The sequence below is a fragment of the Bos taurus genome, chromosome 14 (assembly GCF_002263795.3).
Source record: "Bos taurus isolate L1 Dominette 01449 registration number 42190680 breed Hereford chromosome 14, ARS-UCD2.0, whole genome shotgun sequence".
Lineage (NCBI taxonomy): Eukaryota > Metazoa > Chordata > Mammalia > Artiodactyla > Bovidae > Bos > Bos taurus.
The window spans coordinates 38,693,667-38,709,777 of NC_037341.1; the positions used below are offsets into that span (position 1 = coordinate 38,693,667).

General features: G+C 41.6%; 1 protein-coding gene across 1 annotated transcript in view; it reads left to right on the top strand.

Moving 5' to 3' along the window:
* The first annotated feature begins 2,735 nt into the window (after positions 1-2,735).
* HNF4G (hepatocyte nuclear factor 4 gamma) overlaps positions 2,736-16,111 on the top strand; it is a 134,940-nt gene continuing 121,564 nt past the window's right edge. Inside the window, 1 exon segment of the mRNA NM_001359925.1 lies at positions 2,736-3,056. The gene's annotated coding sequence lies outside the window, so the exon portion shown is untranslated.

A 16,111-nucleotide genomic window follows, 5' to 3' on the forward strand; every position in this document is an offset into this window, starting at 1 on the left:
CCAGAGGCCACAGCTTTCCATTCATAGTATCAGAAGCGCTCCTGGGAAAACCCGGAATTTTTATCCAGACGGTTTGGTGGCATTGGGAAGGGGGGACAAATCGTATAAAAAAGTTGATCAAAGCGAAAAGGAAAAGCCCAGGTTAAAAGAGACATTTAACAGGAAAGCCAGGCAAAGTATTTTATGACGCCACTTTGCGGTGTTTAATTTCAGATTAAAAGCAGATATGGCATAAACACATATGTGTGTGATTTCTCCCTAAATACTGACTAATGAAACAGAACTTTGTATTTTCGGAAAACGTTGCCCTAAAAAATTATTCCGATCTCTTCTCCTGTTGTTCCGTCCACCCCTACGGTCAGGGGAGACTACTCTCCATGGAGCACATTTTTCATTCTCAGCATCATAAACCCATGCCATGGAGAATCGTAATAAATTAGTTTCAGGACCAATGTAAGTGATGCTCTAAAGCTGGGTCAGTTGACATTGGTTGATTTAGTAAAAACTGCCAAAGCTGTAGCTGAGTCAACCTCTCATACTTTCCTTTAGTTCACAGAGTCACTTATTTGTCTATTTATTTAGTTACCTGAAACCACTCCCTACTTGCTGCGAGTGAGAGAGGACTGGCAGTGTTACACTCTGAGGGATTTTTCTAAGTTGAACAGATGCAATGCTTCCTCTGTGCGTGCTCAGTCACCTCCAACTCTTTGTGACTCGACTGTAGCCCGCCAGGCTCCTCTGTCCACAGGAATCTCCAGGCAAGAATACTAGAGGGGGTTGTCATTTCCTCCTCCAGGAGATCTTCGCCACCCAGGGATGGAACCCTCCTCTCTTCCTTGGTAGGCAGATTCTTTACCACTAAGCCACCTGGGAAGCCCCAATACTTCCTTTAGATAATAACTAAGTCTTAAGAGTTTATATACTTCCTTGAATGTACTGTCATTTCCCTTCTTATTAGTTAAAATCCTTGTGACAATAAAATTCTCTGGCAAAGGTTTTACATATTGTATCAAAATAATTTTTGATACAGAATATATGATGATCACTTCCTGGTAGATTAGCAATTCTACTACACAGGGATGAGAAATTGATCATCCCAAATCGAACCCACTGACATTAGGGATTGTTAGGAGCGAAATAAACGGAGACTCTGGTTTCTCTGCTGGGAACTACAGGTGTCAAATGGCATCAAAATTTCTGAGAACAGATATGGACAGTTTCTAACTTCAGACTTTTCAGCCTTTTACGGGAACTGTATATTTCTGTTTTGGCAAGAGTAAGACAACCTACACTCATTATCCAAGTATGTGGAAATATTTTTTGAGAATGACCATGGATGATCTTTAAACAACACACCGTTGAAATATTTGCATAATAAATACAGCCAGTTAATTGTTATTCTCATGCCTGGGCTGTCTCCGGAGGGTTTCCTGGAGCGGATTTGGACAGAGGGAGGCCACTTTGGAGACCTGGTTTGCAGACCACGTGGGCAATGAGACCAAAAGAATGTGTTTTGCTCAAGAAGGTAGACCTAAAGAAAGTAGTATATGATCTCTCTTCTTTGTTCTGATTTGTGAAACACCAACTACTCGTTTTTAAAGGAGCCTTTCAGCAAGAGATTCAGAAGGAGGAAACCCAGAAAGTTTAGTAAACCCGATCTAAAAAGAAAAAGAAAAAATACCTAGCCCTTTGATCTCCATGGCATTGTTATTACAGTCTTAAAATAACCACCACCCCCCTGGTCGGAAAAGAAAAACCTTAGGGATTAAGTAACTATTTATCTCATGAAGATAATTACTTGTTTGACCCGAAGTCATTCATTCCTGAAACCACGAAGTTAAATTGCTGAGATGTTTTTAAGAGCCACTGCTTCTGGCTATATCGCTTGGTTAACAAAAACCTGATCCGGATGACCATCGCATCTCGGATGGGTCTGGGCATCACTACTCCAAGTCTCAAGTTTGTGACGGTTCCTAGTGTGTGGGAGGAAGAAAGGAAGTTTTCCATCAGATACATCTGTAAAGAGGTACTAAGTGACCGAAGCCACAGGTGGCGAGGTTAACCGGGAATGGAAAACCGGGTTCCCTCTACTTCCCAGAACTCTGGCCGAGCAAGGTGGTCACAAGCCGCAGGGCAGAAGTTAATCCCAGCGGCCCAAGATGCAGTTTAACGAAATCGATGAGGCTTCCCCTAGTGGTGCGGCCGCAGTGCTGTCCCTAGGAACCTCCTTAATTCCCTTTAATAATACTTCCGGCCCTTTTCTGGACCTCATTGGCTCGGAATGAGAGGAGCATTCTCGGGTCAGCAGGCTTCTCCGCGCTACCGCCTGTGCAGAGTCACTGGCCCAGGGCTGACACCGCCCTGGGCGAGGCGTGACCCGGGGCTGGGAGGGGGACTGTGTCGGCGGTCCCGGGGGCCGCGCTTGGCCTCAGGCCGGGAGGTCCTCAGGAGGCTGGAGGCGGAGAGAGGGAACCCGGCTCCGATGGTCCAGCCGCCGTGCGCCTTGCGCGATGGAGGCCTCCGGGAGGCCCGGGGAGTGCCGCTCGGGTCCACGCAGGCAGGGCTCCGGGACTCGCCAGCCCGCCCGCCGCTCGCCCCGGGGCCTTGGGAACCGGGAAACGAGCGCGCCGAGGCGGTGGCGGCCTCGCAGCTTTCAGTTTTCATTGAGGCAGCTGGTTACTGTTTAACATCCCCACCCACGTTTCAGTTTGTTTAGTAAATCGATCGGACGGTGAGAGTCAGGCCGCTGTTCTGTCGCCATTGAGCCGGGCTAATACCCTCCCAGCATATGGTCTAAAGTCTCTGCTAGGGATCCGGAAAAACAAACAAACAAACAAAACAACAACAAAACAACATCCTTACGCCTCGTCTCCCCGATCACCCCGCCCCACCCCCATCTTCCACCTCGGCGCTCGCAAACCTCCTTCCCAGGCTGGGAAAAGTGCGGCCCGGGACCCCCGCAGCCGGGGCGGGTAGGGGGGGACCTGTCGTCGGGACATGCGGCGGCGGCCGTGCGGCTACGGCGACGCGGGAGCTCCGGGAGCCGCTCCGCGCAGGTAAGTCTCCCCGCCGCGCCCCACGAGCCCAGCGGCTGAGTCCCAGCCTGCCGAGCTCCGGCCGGGGTAGGAGCGAAGGACGCTCGGTTCCCCTCCCGCGGCTGCACCGGGGACGCGTGCCCGGGAGGGGCTGAGCCTTAGGACCCCCTAGGCCAGTCGAGCTTGAAAGCAGATACCCCGAGGCCTCCCATAGCCCGAAGTGCTGGAAAGAAGAAAGGGCCGGAGGTGAGGCAGCGGGGGCATGCGCCAGCCGGTCACTCAGGAAAAGGAGAAAATAAAAGTTGGATATGTTTGGCAGAGGAACTTTCGGTGTCTGTCGGCGAGTCACGTGGTTGCCTGGTCTCTGGGGGCTTCGGTGGAGTTTTTTTTTTTTTTTTGTGGCCTGGGGCCAGGCCAGGGCTTTGGGATATTCTATGGACCTCGGAGGTTTGTAGGGAGGTGTTTGGCCCTAGATCATCACCCGAGGCCTTTGCTCCCGTCTCAGCCTCTACCAGTTCTCTGTTAGACACATTTTGAGAGTAGGTATCTTCAGGTGATGCCTCTGGGGCGATTATATGAAGAATGTAGGTCTATGTCATTCTTTCTGTCTATACATGTATGTGCATATATGTATATATATAATCTTTATATAGAATTATATAATACATAATTCAATTTAAATCACCTTAGCTTCCTTTGGGAAGAAATGTCCTTTGGAAGCTTGTTTAAACAATGGACAGTTTAAGCAATAATCATTCCATGTCTAACGGGAATAGCCCAGCACGTGATAAGATCTTCGAATTGAATGTAATGGGCTTCATACCTGATGTGCTGCTCTTCTGAGACTTGTTCTAAACAATTACAGGACCCCTCTCCAACAAGCAACCTGCCTTCAGTCAGCTTTCCTATGAGGGCAGCCCTAGAGAATGCAGACTACAGCGCTGTCCACTTCATGGGATGTCCTGAAAACTAAACACCTCATAAATAGTAACATTTTCTGCTTTTGTTTTGTTACTTTCTCCTGCTTTTCCGTTCATTTCATATGTATATTCTCTTCATTGGTACAATATTCTTCCCTTCCAGCTAGCACCAGTTTTTTCATAATAACCTTGTTGTCCCCACCCTCTCAGCACACTTCCCTCTGTTTTCATCTGTTGTGCTCAGTACTATCAGTCAAGTCACCTGATCTATTTATTTAGTGTGAGTTTGAAGTCAGTGGCCTAGAAGAGTTGGGCTCCTCTCTGGTACCATTTGGGTGAGAAGGTGGAGAAAGAAGGTGACCAGTGGTGGTAAACTACTTATTTTTCACTTTTCAAAAGTGTAGGTGGAAGGCTGTTCTCTTCTTCCCATTCCTCCTCAGCTCCATTCATAGGCCTACAAATAGGGAATGTTTCTCATCATGCTTTATAAAGGTATGTGTGTGTTAGTCACTTAGTCATGTCTGACTCTTTGTGAACCCATGCATTAATTGGCCAGGCTCCTCTGTCCATGAATTCTCCAGGCAAGAATACTGGAGTGGTTTGCCATTCCCTTCTCTAGAATCAAACCCTGGTTTCCTGCATTACCAGCAGATTCTTTACCGTCTGAGCTACCAGGGAAGCCCTTTTTAACTAGAGTGTGTCTATTAAGATCTCATAAGCATTTTATTCTTCAGCTGTCATTTTAAGCATATGGGACAGCAGAAATTAATTTGGGGGATGACTAAGTTTTTTTTTTTTACACTTGCAAATAATAATGCAAATAATAACTTTTCGTTCCCTGTTTCTTTTGAAAATTCTTGTTATTTTCTTTGAATTCTAAAAGTATGACTTGCTTATAAAGCAGCAAGAAAATTATAGTAAAATATAAAGTGAACCCCCTTTCCTATTCCATTCCGTACGTGTAACTGCTGTTGATTTGGACTTGTGTTCCTTCATGTGTATGGTAGTGGTGGTTTGGTTGCAAAGTTGTGTCCGACTCTTGCAACCCTGTGGACTGTAGCCCGCAGTCTCCTCTGTCCATGGGATTTCCCAGGCAAGAATACTGGAGTGGGTTGCCATTTCCTTCTCCCGAGGCTCTTCCCAACCCAGGAATCGAGCCCTGGTCTCCTGCATTGACAGGTGTATTTTTTACCTCTGAGCCTTCAGGGATTCCTTCCCATGTATAACCACAAGAATCTTTCATTATTTCAAATAATTGGATAATAGTTCATTTATCAGTGTTCTGAAATTTGCTTTCTTTTAATATTTCTCAAATATTTCTCTGTCAGTATGTGAAGATTTCTTTTTAAACATATGTGCCTAATGTAACCATCCAACCAACATCCCCCAGAATATTCACTTGGATTTTCCAGTTTCTTACTATTACAAAGAGTGATGCAGTGGTTATCTGTGTACATTGTCTCTGCAAGAATACTACAGAAGATTTATTCTGAGAAGAGAATTACCAGTTCCAGGGGGACGTTCACTTTAAATTCGATGGATATTGTAAAGACCCTTCCTAAGTACCCACAGTGTCCTTACCTTACTCTTGCCAACACTGAATAGTAATGATCTATTTAAAATGTTGCCAGTGTGATTGTTGAAACGTGGATTTCTCATTGACAGAGTTGGATATTTGGAAATTATATAACCAGCCCTGTAACATCTAACTTGAAGAGCTTGAGAATTTTGCTTTGAGAATATAGTAATAAAGTGGAAAAGGAATTAAATACTTTTTAAAATATCACTCTTATTTTGAGCTTGTAAAAGACTCTATTTGACTCTATTCGTCACTATCCGTTTACTGAATGGCTAGAGATACTGGTGCATGCTAAGTGAGAATTTTGATGTTACAAACATGTGACTCTGGTGAGCCTAATAGTTGCTGTTATGATTGTGTGGCTCTTGACTTATGTGTTTGCTACCTTTGTAAGAGGATTCACATCCCTAGAAATGAAACATAATTTTAAGTGAGATATTGCAGTTTGGAATCCTTAGGAAACTATACATGTAAACAGAACAACTGAGTATACAGTGATACGTCATTGTACGTACATACATACATCCTTGCAGAATTGCTCTGTCTACTCTCCCCATAGAAATTTTCCCCTATTGGTATCAATCAGCTCATACATAGACTCATAAAGTGCTTCAAATATGGCTTCCTCTTACACTTGGGAGAACTATTTAGGAATCTTAATACATATGTTTTTTGCTGAAACTTACTGAATCCTTAATATGTGTTACATATTGTTCTAAGCCATTCTTATGAATTTATTCTCTTACATTCTTTAAACAAATCTATGCAGCTAATACTAATATTCTCCCCATATTCAGATGGGAAAAATGAGGCAGAGAAATGTAAAAACTTGACTAAGGTCACACATCTACAGAGGATAAAACTGGGGATTCAAGTCCAGGCACTGTGAATCTAAGCCATAGGAGTGACCTTGGCACCTTCAAGAAGTCCTCGATTGTTCACTGCACAGGACTGCCCAGCTGAAGCAGACATGAGGAATGATACCTTGATCAGACCCCACAGGCCTTTCCATGTCTCCCGTTCTTGACCAAGTATTCCTGGGAGAAAGCACTTCTAGGTCACAAAAGTCTGTAAGGAACAGCAACAACCCTGCTCCATGTATGCATATTTGCATGTTTATATAAGTAACTTTGAAATTCAGAACTATCTTACCCATTCATCATGGATAACCCTTAAGGAAAACTTTCCCTTTACGATATGGACTTCCTATTGTTTAGTGGCTAAGTTATGCCTGATTCTTTGAGACCCTAGGCTTCCTTGTCCTTCACTATCTCCCAGTTTGCTCAAATTCATGTCCACTGAGTCAGTGATGCCATCCAACCATCTTATCCTCTGCTATACTTGTACTTCCTACCTTGTATTTAATACATAAGGGGACAGAATGCTCTCTATATGGGAGAATTAGCTCATAGCTTCTGATATTGTGTTGCTGTGAAAACCTTTGGTTTTTTTCAAGATGACCCTATGGAAAATGCATATGGAATTAATTTTTTTTCTTTTTTTGTGATTCTCTTAACATTGTGGGGGACATGAAGGTCTTTGAGGATGACCACCTCATGGGATGTAAGCCTAGAGAGACTGCTTTGTTGTCACATAGGGATGCTTCTATTCCTGCCCAGCTGTTTACTAAAACGGGGACAAAAGCTGGGGCACTTGGGCAAGTTAACCTCTTTGAAACCTAGTTTCCTCATTTTTGAAGTATATGTGACTATAACATCTGTCTCATAAAATTAATATAATGATTATATATGTTAGTAATACATGTAAACATTTAGACCAATGCCTGGAATATACTAGGTACCTGACATGTATTCTGCATTGCTGTTATTGTTGTGATAGAATGAGATAATTCATCTACAATGCTACTTGATTGTTGTGAATAAGTTAATAAGTGTCACCCGCTTTTATTGACCCTCTCTCTAAAGGAATTATACATAGGGGCTTCCGAGGTGGCTTAGCAGTAAAGAATCTACCTGTCAATGCAGGAGCCACAGGAAATGTGGGTTCAATCCCTGGGTTGGGAAGATCCCACAGAGGAGGAAATGACAACCCACTCCAGTATTCCTGCTGGGAAAATTTCATGGACAGAGAAGCCTGGCGGGCTACAGTCCATGGAGTTGCAAAGAGTCAGACACAACATCAGTGACTGAGCACTCACACAAATTGCATAAGACTTCGAGAGTTTTATGGTGGCCCCTGCACCCCTGGCCAACCCTTCTAATAGGCCTCAGAGATCAGTGATGAGTAAGAGACATAGTCCCTGAATTCATGAAGTGTTTAGGTAAACAATGTAGACAAGGAACATCCCGAGTATATAGTTCAGTGGTTAGAACATGGGCTGAGGAATCAAAACTTTAATGCAAACCTCAGTTTTGCCCTTTGCCAGCTTGCTTAACATTTCTGTGCCTCAGTTTAAATAGTTTTAAAATAAAAATAACAGTTTATTCTTAAAGTATATGTGGATTAATTCTTGTATTACTTAAGTCAAGCATTTTATTTGTTGAACATTTGACCCTTTCTCTGCACTCTATTTCAATATAGAAAAATCACATTTATAGATGATAGTGAAAAATTGTTACAGACATCTAGATAGTGAATTACCATCTCATTTAAAAGTATCTACTGATACCACCATCTGGGTCTGGTAATTTAGTATTTTTTAAAATATTTTTAATCTTTGACTATTATCCCTCTTGGCTTGCATAGTGTGTTGTACTTTGTGTGTGTTCTTGGTCAGATTATGGAATCTGTCCCAGTATTTTTATTTTATTTTTTTTGCTTTTGCTTTTCTTGTTTCTGATATTATGGCTATAGGTTGCAAATAAAGTTTGTATTTTAATTTAAATGGAATGGAATTATATGCACTGTACTAGATACCTGGAATAGGGGCATAAATAAATCAGTGTCCCCACTCTTAAACACAGATAATCTACTTGGAAGACAAACACATATAACCATCTGTAACATAGGGTGATAACTCTTGTATTAGTACAGTAAATAGAAATACCATGGAAAAGGGAAACACAAAAGATACATTTAGCTTGAATGTCCTAGAGAGATTTCATGGAAGAATAAGTGATTTTCCGATTAGCTCTTGCTGAATAGAGAAGAATCAGAAAGGGGTTTGGGGCAGAGATTACATTTGAAATAAGTGGAATGGCAAGAAATGAACTGGGGGAAGGAGCCCTGGGCCATTCTGACAATCCTGAATGTGGATAACAAAAGTTTGAGCTACGTCCTGTAGGTAAGGGGGAGCATTAAAAGTCTATAAGTAGGTTGAGTTAGGAAAGCTTTCTGTCTCCTTTTTCTTTTTTAAAATTGATTGGCAACATTTTGGAGGCTGGATCACAGAGGCACAGATAAGAGACAGGAGAATTGTAGGAAACTTCCTCAATTGCCCAATGGAAAGGAGATATGAAGAGGATAAGGTAGACTTGAGAGATCTTTTGAAGCTCTTTCAGTTGACTTTAAGAACTGTAGAATAAGGAAGATGAGACAGTAGGAAGGATTGAAGCAGACCTTAAATCTCTAGGATAGTACAGGAAGTTTTGATTTGATCATGGTCATTATAGATTTGTAATTTTTCAACTATTATAGTCCTAAAAATTGTCCATATTTTAAAAGCTAGCTTGTATGGCAAAACTAGACCTCATTTGGCCATTTGAGCCAGATTGTCAAGTACTTAGGAAGAAGATTGTTTCTCTAGTTTGTTCTCCTTGTCTAGAAGATTTGTTTCTCTAGCAAAGGCATTACTATTTTCAATGTGAATTTTTGCAGCAACCAACTGTTCTCCCTTCCTGGTTAGTCTTAACTCCAATCATTTCTCATGATAGCAGTTAGAATGATATAGAGGAAACAGGTCTGACATGGTCTTCTTTCTTCTACTTAAAACCATTCATTCACTTCCTAATACCCTTATCATGAACTCCAAGTGTGTTGACATCAATAGACTCTGTGTGACTTGGTCTGTGATTTCCACTCCAAGCTTCATCTCTCTTTTCTTGACATCTCTTACTTTAGTTTTTAGCTGAAATCTCTTCTATTTCCTCAAAGGCACCATGCTCTGCACCTTCAAAAGTGCTGTATCAATTGTTTGGAAAACTCTCTGCCATTGTCATCATCATTTCCCTCCCTGCCTTCTAGTCACCTTTCACCTTTCTTGTGGGTCTTTGCTTAAATACCACCTTTCCTGACCTCCTGCCCCAATATACCAATTTAATTCTATCTTGTTCTTTCCCTGTCATATTTACCACCTTCATCACACACTGTGGTTGCATGTTCGATGATGATTCTCTTAGGCTCGAGCGTTAGACCTCTGAGAATAAGAAATATGTTATTCTTGCTCACTTCTTTATTTGGGCATTTAGTTGAGGTTCAGTGAGCTTGTGTTCACTGAATGAATGAGTAGCTTTAATGGAGATTATTGTTCGGTTGCTAAGTCATGTCCGACTCTTTGTGATCCCATGGACTGCAGCATGCCAGTCTTCCCTGTCCTTCAATATCTCCTGGAGTTTGCTTAAATTCATGGCCATTGAGTCAGTGATGCTATCTAACTAGCTCATTCTCTACTGCCCCCTTCTCCTTTTGCCTTAAATCTTTCCCAGCATCAGGGTCTTTTCAGTGAGTTGGTTCTTCACATCAGGTGGCCAAAGTATTAGTTCTTCACCTTCAGCATCAGTTCTTCCAATGAATACTCAGGGTTGATTTCCTTTAGGATTGACTGGTGTGATCTCCTTGTAGTCCAAGAGACTCTTAAGAGTCTTCTGTAGCACCACAATTCAGAAGCATCAGTTCTTCAGCCCTCAGCCTTCTTTATGGTCCAATTCTCACATCCGTACATGACCATGGGAAAAACCATAGCTTTGACTATACAGACCTTTGTTGGCAAAGTGATGTCTCTGCTTTTTAAATACATTGTCTAGGTTTGTCATAGCTTTTCTTCCATGGAGCAAGTGTCTTTTAATTTCATGGCTGCAGTCACTGTCCACAGTGATGTTGGAGCCCAAGAAAATAAAATTTGCTGCTGTTTTCATTTTTTCGTCATCTATTTGCTATTAACTGATGAGACTGGATGCCATGATCTTTGTTTTTTGAATGTTGAGTTTCAAACCAGCTTATTCACTCTCCTCTTTCACCTTCATCAACAGGTTGTTCAGTTCCTCTTCACTTTGTGCAATTAGAGTGGTGTCAGCAGTGTATATCAGGTTATTGATATTTCTCCCAGCAGTCTTGATTGCAGTTTGTGATTCATCCAGTCTAGCATTTTGCATGATTTACTCTGCAAGTTAAATAAGCAGGGTGGCAATATACAGCCTTGACGTACTCCTTTCCCAATTTTGAACCAGTCAGTTTTTCCATGTTCAGTCTAGCTGTTGCTTCTTGACCTGCATATAGGTTTCTCAGGAGGCAGGTAAGGTGGTCTGGTATCCCGCTTTAAGAAGGAAAGTGAAATATCAATAGTAGAATTAAAATATTTGCTGAGAACCTAATTTTCAAGCTAGATTCTATTTTGGGTATTAAGCAATGATTGGAAATTCTCTCCTAAAATTTTCATGTCTGGTTATGGATATGCATTAAAGAATCAGATCAGATCAGATCAGTTGTTCAGTCGTGTCTGACTCTTTGCGACCCCGTGAATCGCAGCATGCCAGGTCTCCCTGTCCATCACCAACTCCCGAAGTTCACTCAGACTCATGTCCATCGAGTCAGTGATGCCATCCAGCCATCTCATCCTCTGACGTCCCCTTCTCCTCTTGCTCCCAGTCCCTCCCAGCATCAGAGTCTTTTCCAATGAGTCAACTCTTCGCATGAGGTGGCCAAAGTACTGGAGTTTCAGCTTTAGCATCATTCCTTCCAAAGAAATCCCAGGGCTGATCTCCTTCAGAATGGACTGGTTGGATCTCCTTGCAGTGCCCACTATTATAAGGGCAAGTTTTGAGTGCTGGAGAAGTATTGTAGTAACCTAGCAGAAGGCCCACTAATTTTTCCTGGATTAGGTTACACAGGATGTATGAATTATTTATTTTTAAGTCAAGGGATATAATTTATTGATATTGAGGTATAATTGCATTGAGATAAGTGTACTACTGTGGGCAGGAATCCCTTAGAAGAAATGGAGTAGCCATCGTGGTCAACAAAAGAGTCTGAAATGCAGTACTTGGATGCGATCTCAAAAACGACAGAATCATCTCTGTTTGTTTCCAAGGCAAACCATTCAATATCACAGTAATCCAAGTCTATGCCCCAACCAGTAACACTGAAGAAGCTGAAGTTGAATGGTTCTATGAAGACCTACAAGACCTTTTAGAACTAACACCCAAAAAAGATGTCCTTTTCATTATAGGGGACTGGAATGCAAAAGTAGGAAGTCAAGAAACACCTGGAGTAACAGGCAAATTTGGCCTTGGAATACGGAATGAAACAGGGCAAAGGCTAATAGAGTTTTGCCAAGAGAACACACTGGTCATAGAAAACACCCTCTTCCAACAACACAAGAGAAGACTCTACACATGGACATCACCAGATGGTCAACACTGAAATCAGATTGATTATATTCTTTGCAGCCAAAAATGGAGAAGCTCTATACAGTCAGCAAAAACAAGACCGGGAGCTGACGGTGGCTCAGATCGTGAGCTCCTTATTGCCAAATTCAGACTTAAACTGAAGACAGTAGGAAAAACCACTAGACCATTTAGGTATGACCTAAATCAAATCCCTTATGATTATACAGTGGAAGTGAGAAATAGATTTAAGGGACTAGATCTGATAGATAGAGTGCCTTATGAACTATGGAATGAGGTTCGTAACATTGTACAGGAGACAGGGATCAAGACCATCCCCATGGAAAAGAAATGCAAAAAAGCAAAATGGCTGTCTGGGGAGGCCTTACAAATAGCTGTGAAAAGAAGAGGAGTGAAAAGCAAAGGAGAAAAGGAAAGATATAAGCATCTGAATGCAGAGTTCCAAAGAATAGCAAGAAGAGATAAGAAAGCCTTCCTCAGTGATCAATGCAAAGAAATAGAGGAAAACAACAGAATGGGAAAGACTAGAGATCTCTTCAAGAAAAATTAGAGATACCAAGGGAACATTTCATGCAAAGATGGGCTTGATAAAGGACAGAAATGGTATGGACCTAACAGAAGCAGAAGATATTAAGAAGAGGTGGCAAGAATACACAGAAGAACTGTACAAAAAATATCTTCACGACCAAGATAATCACGATGGTGTGATCACTGACCTAGAGCCAGACATCCTGGAATGTGAAGTCAAGTGGGCCTTAGAAAGCATCACTACAAACAAAGCTAGTAGAGGTGATGGAATTCCAGTTGACCTATTTCAAATCCTGGAAGATGATGCTGTGAAAGTGCTGCACTCAATATGCCAGCAAATTTGGAAAACTCAGCAGTGGCCACAGGACTGGAAAAGGTCAGTTTTCATTCCAATCCCAAAGAAAGGCAATGCCAAAGAATGCTAAAACTACTGAACAATTGCACTCATCTCACATGCTAGTAAAGTAATGCTCAAAATTCTCCAAGCCAGGCTTCAGCAATACGTGAACTGTGAACTTCCAGATGTTCAAGCTGGTCTTAGAAAAGGCAGAGGAATCAGAGATCAAATTGCCAACATCCACTGGATCATGGGAAAAGCAAGAGAGTTCCAGAAAAACTTCTATTTCTGCTTTATCGACAATGCCAAAGCCTTTGACTGTGTGGATCATAATAAACTGTGGAAAATTCTCTAAGAGATGGGAATACCAGCCCACCTGACCGGCCTCTTGAGAAACCTATATGGAGGTCAGGAAGCAACAGTTAGAACTGGACATGGAACAACAGACTGCTTCCAAATAGGAAAAGGAGTACGTCAAGGCTGCATATTGTAACCTTGCTTATTCAACTTATATGCAGAGTACCTCATAAGAAGTGCTGGGCTGGAAGAAGCACAAGCTGGAATCAAGATTGCCGGGAGAAATATCAATAACCTCAGATATGCAGATGATACCACCTTTATGGCAGAAAGTGAAGAGGAACTAAAAAGCCTCTTGATGAAAGTGAAAGAGGAGAGTGAAAAAGTTGGCTTAAAGCTCAACATTCAGAAAACAAAGATCATGGCATCTGGTCCCATCACTTCGTGGCAAATAGATGGGGAAACAGTGTCAGACTTTATTTTGAGGGTCTCCAGAATCAATGCAGATGGTAACTGCAGCCAGGAAATTAAAAGACACTTACTTACTCCTTGGAAGGAAAGTTATGAGCAACCTATCTAGCATATTGAAAAGCAGAGACATTACTTTGCCAACAAAGGTCCATCTAGTCAAGGCTATGGTTTTTCCAGTGGTCATATATGGATGTGAAAGTTGGACTGTGAAGAAAGAAGAGTGCCGAAGAATTGATGCCTTTGAACTGTGGTGTTGGAGAAGACTCTTGAGAGTTCCTTGGACTGCAAGGAGATCCAACCAGTCCATCCTAAAGGAGATCAGTCCTGGGTGTTCATTTGAAGGACTGATGCTGAAGCTGAAACTCCAATACTTTGGCCACCTGATGCGAATAGTTGACTCATTGGAAAAGACTCTGATCCTGGGAGGGATTGTGGGCAGGAGGAGAAGGGGATGACAGAGGATGAGATGGCTGGATGGCATTACTGATTCGATGGACATGAGTTTGGGTGAACTCCGGGAGTTGCTGATGGACAGGGAGGCCTGGCGTGCTGCAATTCATGGGGTCGCAAAGAGTCGGACACGACTGAGCGACTCAACTGAACTGAACTGAAAGTGTATTGAGATTTAATTTACATTCAGTAAAATCCATCCTTTTGAACCATACACTTCAATGAGTTTCGGCAAATGTATGCAATCATAAAATCGCTGCCAACTGACCTGAGAATGTAAAACCTTTCTGCAAGCCCCTCTTCCCAATTCCCTTATCCCTTTTGCAGTCAGCCCCGTCCACCTTCCCCCAGCAACTACCCATGTTATTTCTTTTCTTAGGGTTGCCTTTTCCAGAATATATAAATGGAATCATATAGTATGTGGCTTTTTGTGTCTTTTTTTTCACTTCATGTAATAATTTTGCGAGTGTTCCATCTTGTTGTGCATATCCAGGAATAAAGGAGTAAAGCTTTTTCCTCTTTAAAGAAACAGATTTATGAGGTACAATTGGCATATAATAAACTGTACATATTTAAAGTGCAGAATTTAAAAAGTTTTGATATGTGTGTCTACCCATGAAATAATCACCTCAGTAAAGACAGTGAATACAGCCAACATCACCAAAGGTTTCTTTGAGTTCCTTCCCTCCTGTTCCTCCCTGTCCTCTGTCCTGAAACAACCACTGATCTACTTTCTGCCTTTGAAAATTAGTTTTCATTTTCTAGACTTTCTCATCTATGTGATCATGGAGCATTCTTTTTTGTCTGCCTTCTTTCACTCAACTTTATTATTTTGATATTTGTACATTTTGTTGCATCTATCAGCTGTTCATTCTTTAAAAAAAATATTTTTAACTGAATGGCATTATATTGTATGGCTGTGCCACAATTTGTTTATCCATTCACCTAATGCTAAACATCTGGAGTGTTTCTGGTTTTTGATTCTTACAAATAGAGCTGCTCTGAACCTTCTTTTAAAAAGAGTCTGTGGGGATAAATGCTTTCATTTGTTTTATGTAATAACATGGCAGTATAATGGGTAGATCTTATGGAAAAAACAGGTTTCCACAGTAGTTGTACCATTTTATGTTCCCATCAGTAATGCTTGAGTTCCAGTGTCCTCACATCCTTAAGAACACCTGGTATGATCGGTCTTTTAATTTTAGGTATTCTGAACAGTATGTGATGAGATTTCACTGTGATTTCAATTTACATTTCCCTGATGACTAGGATGCTGAGCATCTTTTCATGAGCTTAGGTACTATTAAGCTGCTTTCTTTGGTGGTTCAAACGTATGCATCTGTGCCCCCCCCCCCCCCCGCCATCTTTTTGTTATTATATTTATTTATTTTGACAGTGCTGCATGGCTTGTGGGATATTCGGTCCCCTACCAGGAAGCAACCCTGACTCTTGGGAGTAAAAGCATGGAGTCCCAACCACTGGACCACCAGGGAATTTCTCCCCCACCCATCTTTTTAAAATTGAGCAGTTTGTCTTATTATTATTGAGTTGTAAGAGTTATATGTATATTATAAGTCCTTTTTCAGATATGAGATTTTAAAATATTGTCTCCCTATATGAATTTACTTTTATACAAGGGGTAGGATTTGACTGAAAGAAGAGAAGAATAAAGGATATTTTAGTCTTAAATAGGAATAGCATTGATTTTGTGGTTTCATGAGGCTCCAGTGTAAAACAGAAAAAGATGGTAGAAAGTGAGCTCACGAAAGTAAGAGGAAACCTGAATATAGAGGCTTTTTGATGTCCTACTCTGGAATTCAGATTCTGTGTCTCTGTGTGTGTGTGGTGTGTGAGCAATAACATTAATATCTGTACAATAACAATGTTGATGATACTTGAGGCTTCACAGTTTATAAAATTCTTTCATATGCAGAATTTATAATGTGTCCCTCTACATATTTGTCTTGTGACAA